The sequence below is a fragment of the Sceloporus occidentalis genome, unplaced genomic scaffold (assembly GCF_023333645.1).
Source record: "Sceloporus occidentalis isolate IW3139 unplaced genomic scaffold, rSceOcc1.0.p SCAF_20, whole genome shotgun sequence".
NCBI lineage: Eukaryota > Metazoa > Chordata > Lepidosauria > Squamata > Phrynosomatidae > Sceloporus > Sceloporus occidentalis.
Genome location: NW_028317000.1, coordinates 9541783 through 9551898, shown reverse-complemented (window position 1 = coordinate 9551898; position 10116 = coordinate 9541783).

Genomic DNA, 10116 nt, shown 5'->3' with positions numbered 1-10116 from the left:
TCTGAGGAAAATGGAAAGCCTGTTCGCAGAGTGCAACAATAGAGGCATCCAGATGGAGGAATCCCAGAGTTTTCATTCTACTGAGCAGCTTTACCAGTAAATGGGACTTTTTGATGTATGGCCTACAGGAAGTTGCCAAGGCAGATCAGAGAACCAAGCTTGTGGCTTCGAGAATCCTGGAAGAGGTCCAGAGGAGGGACTTTGAGGCTAGATCCAGGGAAGCGGGGAAAGCAAGCTGGAAATAACCATCCACCAAGACGTCCTTGTAGGACTAAGTGGTGCTTTTCTTGTGGGGAGAATGGACATTTCAGAAAAGACTGTCCGAGAATCTCTGCAGCAAAGAAAGGACAGTCTCCACCAAGGAAAAAGCCCCAGGAAGGGAGGGGGTTTGTTTCAACTGTGAAAGGGGTGTGGAGTGGGAATAAGGGAGATCCAATCTGGCTTTTAGATAGTGAATGTTTCCACCACATGGTACCAGACAAAACCTAAAACCAGCACCAGTTAATCCAGTGGTCTTTGCTGATGGTGGATCTGGTAGTGTGGAAGACAAAGGGTCTGTGTATATCCCAGGGCTGGGGAAAACATTTGATAATGTTTTGTGGGCACCTCAATTGTAAAACTGCCTTGTGAGTGTGTTGTCCCTAACCAATGAAGGGTTTGAAGTCTGTTTTAGAAGGGATGAATAGATAATCTCCAAGGAGGGGGGAAGTGTGTGGTAAAGCCATAAAGAGAAATCAAGTATACCACATGGTGGCACAAGTGCAGTATGGCAATGTGGCTAACAAGCCATTGCTTGTGTACATGACTATCACAGGGTGATGAGCACACACACGTTTCAAGGGTTTGAGAAACTTAGGAAAGGTATAATAATTATTAATATTAATAATTTATTTATATTCCGTCTTTTCCCGAAGGAATCAAGGGTGGATTACAAACCAAAAAAATGACAATAAAATGCAAATTACAATAAAATCACATTTCGAAATAACCCCTTACCCCCACCTCCTCCCAATCATAACTCTCACCATTACAGAAGAATGAAGCGCAATAACAGTTCAAATAATTATACAAATAAATTTACAAATCAAAGATAACACAACACAATAATCAATAAAAACAATACCCAGCTCTCCAATGGCAACAATAATAACAGTCAATTACAAATAGCATGCTAGGACTAGAACAGACTCATTCTGAGTCTCCCTCTCACGGCTGGCGCTCACTGGCTCAGTGTTCCCAATATTAATGAAGAGGTGGTCTCTGTATCTTCCACACTGCCATCAGTACCAACTATAATAACTTTATTACAGCCATTTGGCCAGCACAATTACAAAATTCCAATTTAAAACATAACTTAGTTTTATACCATAGGCTCATTTACAGGCAGATTGGATCAGTACCAACTATCACTCTGCGGCTTGCTCCTGCACTCCTCCTTCACCACACTGCTAGTCCTGACGTTACCGAGGAGGGAGGCAAATCCACAGTCTGTAGCCATCCAAAAAAACACTGCCCAGGTGTCCTCTGGCATCTCCACTCCAGTGGGGGGTATTTGGAAAGGGGGGGGGCAGGTTTTAAAGCCACACCCAACACCCAAGTGTCCTCCGGTATCTCCTCTCCAGTGGGGAGTATGCCCAGATTTCAGGGTGAAGACTGCAACAGTTACTTTGATTGTGCAAGTGTGCAAAAGGGTGAAAATCAAAGCTTATCTGATTGCAAAGATGAGCAAGTGCACCACCCAGTTACGTCGTATATTATTTGAGTCTTGATAATTTCTAGATTGCAATAGGCTCAAGATGGTCAAAATCTAATCTCTCCCTCTGCGTTATTCGACTTTTTTCCTCATCACTAACAGTCCCAAGTTAGACTTTTGTATTTTCTTCCACTCTCTTTTCTCTCTCTCTCTCTCTCTCCTCTTTGTTCCAATTGGTTTAGGTCTTTGTTTTGCAGCTTTTGTGTCTACTCTGCAGTTTTAGTCCACTTCTTTGCAGTTTTTTTTTAACCTATGATTTTTTGCTAGATCTTTTATGACGTTCCCTTGCTTTGCAGCTCCGCAACCCAACAATCTAGCAATTGTCCTCCAAAGTTTCTCTGAGGAAAGCGTCTCTGGTTAGGTAAAAAAAAATTATCCCTTCACATTTCTTGAATATTTTGAATGCTTATAAATAGGCACAGACACCTGTAATTTCATCACTGATGAGTGACAGAGATGGGTGGCTTCAGCTCTTCAACTTTATTGAGCATGCTAGTCCATGGAAAAACTTTGTTTTTTCCACATAGCTTCTGCAGTCCCCCCAAAAAAGCCTCCGGTGAACTGTTTGAGTTAACCCCTCTTATCAGAGAGGGTTATGGATGGGTTGGTGGTGTCCCCGTTCCTCCAAGAACCATCTGTGTAGGAGACCAGGTTACGGATTGCCCAAACTTGCATCCTCCTGCGGTACCATCTTGCCCGGATATGCAGATGACACTATACTACTAACAGAAGATAACAAATACAGTGCGCCCGCATTTTATGCAGGCGTGTCATATGCTGAAAGCCACACCGGAAGAGCCCTTCACACGCTCTGGAAGAACTAATGGGTGTTCATGCATTGCTACACCACTGCACACAAAGGGCGTGAACACCATTACTTCCAATGGGGCTCCAGCATACGCTGATTGCCCCTTACGCTGAGGGGAAGAAAGTCAAGGAAGAAAGTGCACAGGAAGGTTTACAGTGAAAATTAAAAAAAAAACCACAAAATAATTACCATATAAATGCTCAGTGTATATCCCCACCAACACAAAAGATTGTACTAGCTATTCATAGAATCATAGAATCGTAGAGTTGGAAGAGACCGCAAGGGCCATCCAGTCCAACCTCCTGCCATGCAGGAAATCACAATCAAAGCATCCCCGACAGATGGCCATCCGGCCTCTGTTTGAAGACCTCTAAGGAAGGAGACTCCACTACACTCCGAGGGAGTTTATTCCACTGTCGAACAGCCCTTACTGTCAGGAAGTTCCTCCTAATGTTGAGGTGGAATCTCTTTTTCCTGTAGCTTGCATCCATTGTTCTGGGTCCTGTTCTCTGGAGCAGCAGAAAACAAGCTTGCTCGCTCCTCAATATGACATCCCTTCAAATATTTAAACAGGGCTATCATATCTCCTCTTAACCTTCTCTTCTCCAGGCTAAACATCCCCAGCTCCCTAAGTCGTTCCTCATAGGGCATGGTTTCCAGACCTTTCACCATTTTAGTCGCCCTCCTTTGGACACACTCCAGTTTCTCAATGTCCTTTTTGAATTGTGGTGCCACAACATTAATTTTCCATGCAAGCAAAATTCTGCTCAAACTTCCACAGTGTTATGTCTGGGGCGTATAGCCTCTGTAAAAGTTTGGGTTTTAGGCTTTAGTGGCATGGTAGGCCTTGTCAAGGCCAGTTCTCTTCTTGCACATGGAGGAATTGCCTCATCCCAACAGATAAGATGCTCCAACTCAGAAGAAGCAACTTGGCACTTGGGATGGAAACATCTCCCACCCTCATTCCCCTGGCTGCAGACTGGGTTAGGTGATGTGATCCTTTTTAGGAGCCGTGTAGAAAAAATATATAAGATTGCTGAAACAAAGGATCTTGCTTGCCAGTCATGTGCAGCCCTGTGGAGTCACTGTGTGTATATATGGAGTGTGCATGTTGGTTTTGTCTTTCTTTTATTTAGCCTGCCGGTAGTTGTGTGTATGTATGCCTTGTCTTAGTGATGTAACAATAATTTGTCATGGTTTGTTAAACATAAGAGTTATTGATTTCTCAGTCCCTTTAATTGTTTTTATGTACAAGCCAAAAAATGTGCCACATCACCTAGGTTCACCTGGGAATGAAGTAAAGGGGCGGGAAATTCCTTTTGCAGTTTGTAGTTCTAAATGTCTATTGCTCTATGGCATCAATGCAATAAAACTGCAGAAGTGCAACAGTCTGTGAATTTTCATACATTTGCAAGTGACATAGAAGCAAATAATCAACAAACCACACATGCACCTTCAAGGAGCCCATAGGTTTATGGGGACCCTGTGAATTTCATAAGTGTTTTTTTAGGTGAGGAATTCTCAAAAGTGTTCCGTCAACACAAGCAGAAGGTCTTTTACTTTCCCAGGCCATCCAGGTTTTTATCTCGCTAGATTTGGTTGATTATTTGATCTCATGTCACTTGCTAATGTGTGAAAATTCACATATTCTCACACTCCTGTGGTTTTATTGCACTGATGACGTAAAACAATAAATATTTAGAACAACAAACTTCAAAAGGAATTTCTCACTCCTGATTGGAATGGGTGATTGCTGTCCCGTCTGAGCGATGAGACATTATAATTATGCCACACTTTTAATGCATGGAGAACTGTAATTTATTGCCTGCCGTTCTTCAGGTATGGGAAGAATTATTCTGTCATTTCACGCCACTACCCTGTCTTTCTTTTCCTTTGCTTGTTTCCATAAAACGGCCTTTCTTGAGACCAGGATTCTGTGGTCATTTTGCCTGCCTCATAACTTGAACCCACAGCACACTCAAGCCAAAGTTGAGTTGTGAGTGTTAAAAGGTAGATTTTGATTGAACATTAGAAGGAACTTCTTGACAGTAAGAGCAGTTTGGCAATAGAATCAATTGCTTAATGAAGTGGTGGGATCTCCTTCTCTGGACATCTTCAAAAAAGGTGTGCGTCTGGGGGGGGTCTCTTCCAACTATGATTCTATGCTAAAACTTGTCTTCCATCTGAATAGTTTAAGTAGTCCTCCTAAATTAGGTTGCAGCGAACCTGCTATGAAAATTGCCTCCAGGGACTTTCCACACCTTGCTTACCTTCCCACACTCTCTCCAAGTCTGATGATGAAGAAGAGAACCTGTCCAGTGAGAACTAGGACAATTGTGGGAGATAGGGAGGGAATATCTCTTGGCTTCACTTCAGCATCTCCCCACAACCCTAAAGCATTCTGGGACATGGATGATGGCTGTTTTTTTTATTCCTCTTCTTCCTAATGTCTCCAGGGATGATTATGCTAAGAGATCTCTTTATGTCGAACCAAGACCCTTTGGAAACCTTGGACAAAATAATCCAAGAAATCCAGCCTTTTTTGGCAAGCACTAATCCCACATGCTCTACCAACAAGTATAATCATGGTTGGTTTGACAGCCAATGTGCCTTTCAGAAGCGCATCTTAGCAAGGTCTATAAAGAAGCTAAGAGAGGAATATTCCTCAGACAATTATATGTGTTATATTCATCATCGAAGGGAGTATAAAAACTTACTTAGGGTGACAGTCTTGGTTGGACTTCGGTCAGGCCCTCGTGGAGAAGAATTCGCCTAGATTTTGGTCCCTAATGAATAAAAGCACTAAAATCCTCAAGGGATTACCACTAATCAGATCACCTCCTCTCAATGGCAAGATCATTTTTCTGGCCTCTTTTCCCATCCTTACCATGATATAACATGGAGTCTCTCTACCAGATTGGATACATCTCTATTTTCCTGTTGTCCTGCATGGGATCCAGTAACCATTGATGAAGTTAATTCTTTGATTAAATCTCTCCCTAATAATAAAGCACCAGGAGAAGACATGTTTCCCAGTGAATTATTCAGATCAAATCTAGGCTGGTGGGCTCCACCTCTTGCTTCATTATTTACTTATATAAATCAGTATGGGAAAATTCCTCAGAGGTGGGCTGTGAGTATTGTAATTCCTATCCATAAAAAGGGCTCCTAAAAACTTAGACCTTGAATATCATCTCTAAACTCTATGCAAGATACCTGCTAGGCAAACTAGAGGTCTGGGCTATGGAAAATGACATTTTTACAGAAGAACAAGCTGGATTTAGGAAGAGTAAATCTACACTAGATCAATGTTTTGTTTTACACCACGCGATTCAAAAATACTCCCAAAAAGATAGAAAAGAACTTTTTACCGCCTTTGTTGATTTCTACTAATGCACAGAGCATGGGAAATAAGCAAGATTAACTTGAACTCATAGCACAACAAAGCAAATGTGATATAATACGCATTACTGAAACCTGGTGGGATGAGCCTCATGATTAGAATGTAGGAATACAGGGGTATAACTTTTTCAAGAGAAACAGACCAAACAAGAAAGGAGGAGGAATAGCATTATATGATATTTACACCAGTGAAAAGATCCAGGACATCAATCCTGGAAGCCAGGTGGAGTTAAAAATGGTATGTAAAATTGTGTGTATGGTGTGTAAGGAATACTAAAGGAGAAGGGAATTCAAGACAGATGGGAGTTTCTTAAAAGGGAAATAGTGAAGACATAATTTCAAACAGTTCCAGTGAGGAAGAATAATTGGAGGTGTCTCAAGAAACCAGGATGGATGACTAAGGAACATTCAACTCAGCTAAGTTTTAAAATCTGGCCTTAGAGGGAGTGAAAGGACAGGCCCAACGCCATTGGGCCTGAAGGGGAAGAGCCCTCCCCTCCCTCCTTCCAACTGTCATCTTCTGGCCTAGAGGGAGTGAAAGGACAGGCCCAACGCCATTGGGCCTGAAGGGGAAGAGCCCTCCCCTCCCTCCTTCCAACTGTCATCTTCTGGCCTAGAGGGAGTGAAAGGACAGGCCCAACGCCATCGGGCCTGAAGGGGAAGAGCCCTCCCCTCCCTCCTTCCAACTGTCATCTTCTGGCCTAGAGGGAGTGAAAGGACAGGCCCAACGCCATCGGGCCTGAAGGGGAAGAGCCCTCCCCTCCCTCCTTCCAACTGTCATCTTCTGGCCTAGAGGGAGTGAAAGGACAGGCCCAACGCCATCGGGCCTGAAGGGGAAGAGCCCTCCCCTCCCTCCTTCCAACTGTCATCTTCTGGCCTAGAGGGAGTGAAAGGACAGGCCCAACGCCATCGGGCCTGAAGGGGAAGAGCCCTCCCCTCCCTCCTTCCAACTGTCATCTTCTGGCCTAGAGGGAGTGAAAGGACAGGCCCAGCGCCATCGGGCCTGAAGAGGAAGAGCCCTCTCCTCCCTCCTTCCAACTGTCATCTTCTGGCCTGGGAGGGAGCGAAAGGACAGGCCCAACGCCATCAGGTCCAGAATCAATTAAGAAAAAGAGCCCTCCCTCCTGTCCATCTGCCTTGGTCCAGGCCTCAGAGAGAGAGAAGAATGCTGGACCTCATTCCACCCCCCCACCATTCCCTTCTCCTTTTGTGTCGTGCCTTTTTAGATTGTAAGCCTGAGGGCAAGGAACCGTCTATTATCCCCTCTGATTATGCCTCCCCAATTCCCAGTGATTGGGCAGCATATAAATAAATCCTATTATTATTATTATTATTATTATTATTAAATGGAACATGTATAAGAAATGGAAAAATGGGGAAATCACCAAGAGGAATTCACACAAATAGCAAGCACGTGTAGAGGTAAAGTCAGAACAGCTAAAGCACAGAATGAACTCATTGGTAGATGAAGGGAATGCTGTGGATATAGTATATCTTGATTTCAGTAAGGCCTTTGACAAGGTTTCCCATGACATTTTTGCAAACAAGCTTGTTAAATGTAGACTAGACAAAGTAACTGTTACATGGATTTGTAATTGGTTGACTGGCCGAACCCAAAGGGGGCTCAACAATGGTTCCTTTTCATCCTGGAGAGACCAATGGGGTCCCACAGGGCTCTGTCCTGGGCCCAGTGCTATTCAACATCTTTATCAATGACTTGGAGGACAAAATTGGGGGCATACTTATCAAATTTGGAGATGACACTGAACTAGGAGGAGTATCTAATATCCCAGAGGACAGGATCAAAATTCAAAATGACCTGAATAGACTAGAAAGCTGGGCCAAAGCAAACAAAATGAAATTCAACACGAAGAATTCAACACGGTGGAAAAATGAAATGCACAGATATAGGATGGAGGACACCTAGCTGAATGAGACTATGTGTGAAAGGGATCTGGGAGTCCAAGTAGACCACAAGGAACATGAGCCAACAGTGCAATGTGGCAACTAAAAAGGCAAATGCAATTTTAGGCTGCATCAATAAAAGTATAGTGTTTAGATCAAGGGAAGTAATAGTGCCATTCTGTTCTGCTTTGGTAAATCCATCTGGAATATTGTGTCCAGTTCTGGGCACCACCTTTCAAAAAAGATGTTGAGAAACTGGAGCATGTCCAAAGGAGGGTGACTAAAATGGTGAAGGTTCTGCCCTAGCTTCCGAAGCCAAAGCTAGTATAAGTGTCAGTTAAGTGGAATTCAACATCTGGGGACCCATTGTTTTTCTTGCTGGTTTCTACGGTATCTCTCCTTTGGGCATAGCTGGATTGCTCAATCTTTGCCCTGTCTGATGTGAGAAAAGCATGATCGGCACATGAACATCCCCTGGTTTTACATATGATTCACTGTTCAGGCTGGCCCCTTTCCAGTCTGGAGGACACACCCACCAAAGCAATTCAGATGGAAGCATGCATAAGGAAGCTTCAGTGTTATATCACCTTAGCCAGGTGGAAACAGAAAGGCATATTTGGAATTGTAACTGTCCATTTTTGCAGGGAGTAGGTTCCAAGGGAAATGCAGAATCAAACTAGACAGCCTACCAGTTGAATTACAGTGTTTCCCCGTACTACAGATAGGAACTAGCCCACTTTCTGTTCTGTTTTCCCAAATATAATAGACTAGAAACTTGCTATTATTCCCCCGCAGTCATAGCTCTTTTGGGGACCAGGAGGGGAAGTCTCTTCTCCCAATTCTGCCCAGTTGTGACTGGACCTCTGGATGCCTCTTCATTTTTAGCTCTGGACTAATGTCCTATATTTTATCAGTCCCCCCCATATAAAATGGGTCTGGCAGATCTGACAGTTGCGACCGAACCCCTGGATGCCTCTTAAGTTTTAGATGTGTCCTACATTCTGCCAGGTTCTCCCCCCTCCCCTCCAAAAAAAAAATCCTGGGTCTGACAGATCTGTCCCATTTTGTTTGAGGCTGGGTAGTCTTCCTTATTCTGGGTGGGGCTAGAACCTTTGCCAAAGAACAGCCTTTGCAAAATCCATCATTGCAGAGGAACTGCGCATTCAAAGCCAGGGGAAGAGAGCCTTACTCAACCCCCCCCTCCACCAGAGCTGATATACCTGCTGAGCTGGATCCTACCCATGGATTCCGCCCAGCCCATGGATGCTTGGCATATCTGTCAGGCAGCTCCTTGAGTGGGTGTCTGAGGATCAAGAGGAGACACACAGATACCAACTTCTGACAGCTTGGAGACTTGGACAGAGTGGGGACCTGCTTTTATTTGTGGAACAACAGGTGAGTTGCAAAGAGGAGGGGCATTGCAGTGGTACACGTGAATAGAGGGAGAATATGTTGCTGCTGGCAACCAACAAAGTGAAAGGTCTGTAAACCAAAGGTCCTATGAGAAGCCACTTAGGAAGTTGTGCTTGGTTAACCCTGAGAAGAGAAGGTTAAGATGTGATACAACAGCCATAGCCATGTTTAAATATTTAAAGGATGCCATACTGAAGATGGAACTAATTTGTTTTCTCCAGAGAGAAGGACTCAGAGCAATGGATTCAAACTACAGGAAAAGATATTTCCCCTCAACATTAGGAGGAGCTTCCTGAGAGTAAAAGCTATTTATCACACATGGGGGGTTTGCAGTTCAGATCTGCAGTCACTCCTGTTCTAGCAATGCGAAATGTGATGCTTTATCACACGAGATCTGGAGTCATTCATGTCTAGCAATGTGAATTCACGTTAAAACATTTTACGACACCTGGTTGCCTTTCTGTTGCCCTTCTGAATCGAGGGGGAAGCGGAGTCAGTTCGATTCCAGACACGTCACGTGATGCGGATTCTAGCAAAGCATGGTGAATGCATATTGTATTATCACACCGGAAGGTTCAACGATTCGAATTGGCACCCTTACACAAGCTCAATGGGGCTCTGGACACTGTCCTCCTTCCCTGCCCCCTCCTTAGCTGTCATCCTTCATCAGAGTGAAGGAGCAGTCAGGGATAGATCTCAGGGGGTCACAGGAGCCAGGATCGGGATGAAGCAACAGGCAGGGGATGATGGGATAGCTCATAGGGGGTCACTGGGGCCAGGATCGGGATGAAGGAACAGGCAGAGGATGATGGGATAGCTCATAGGGAGTCACTGG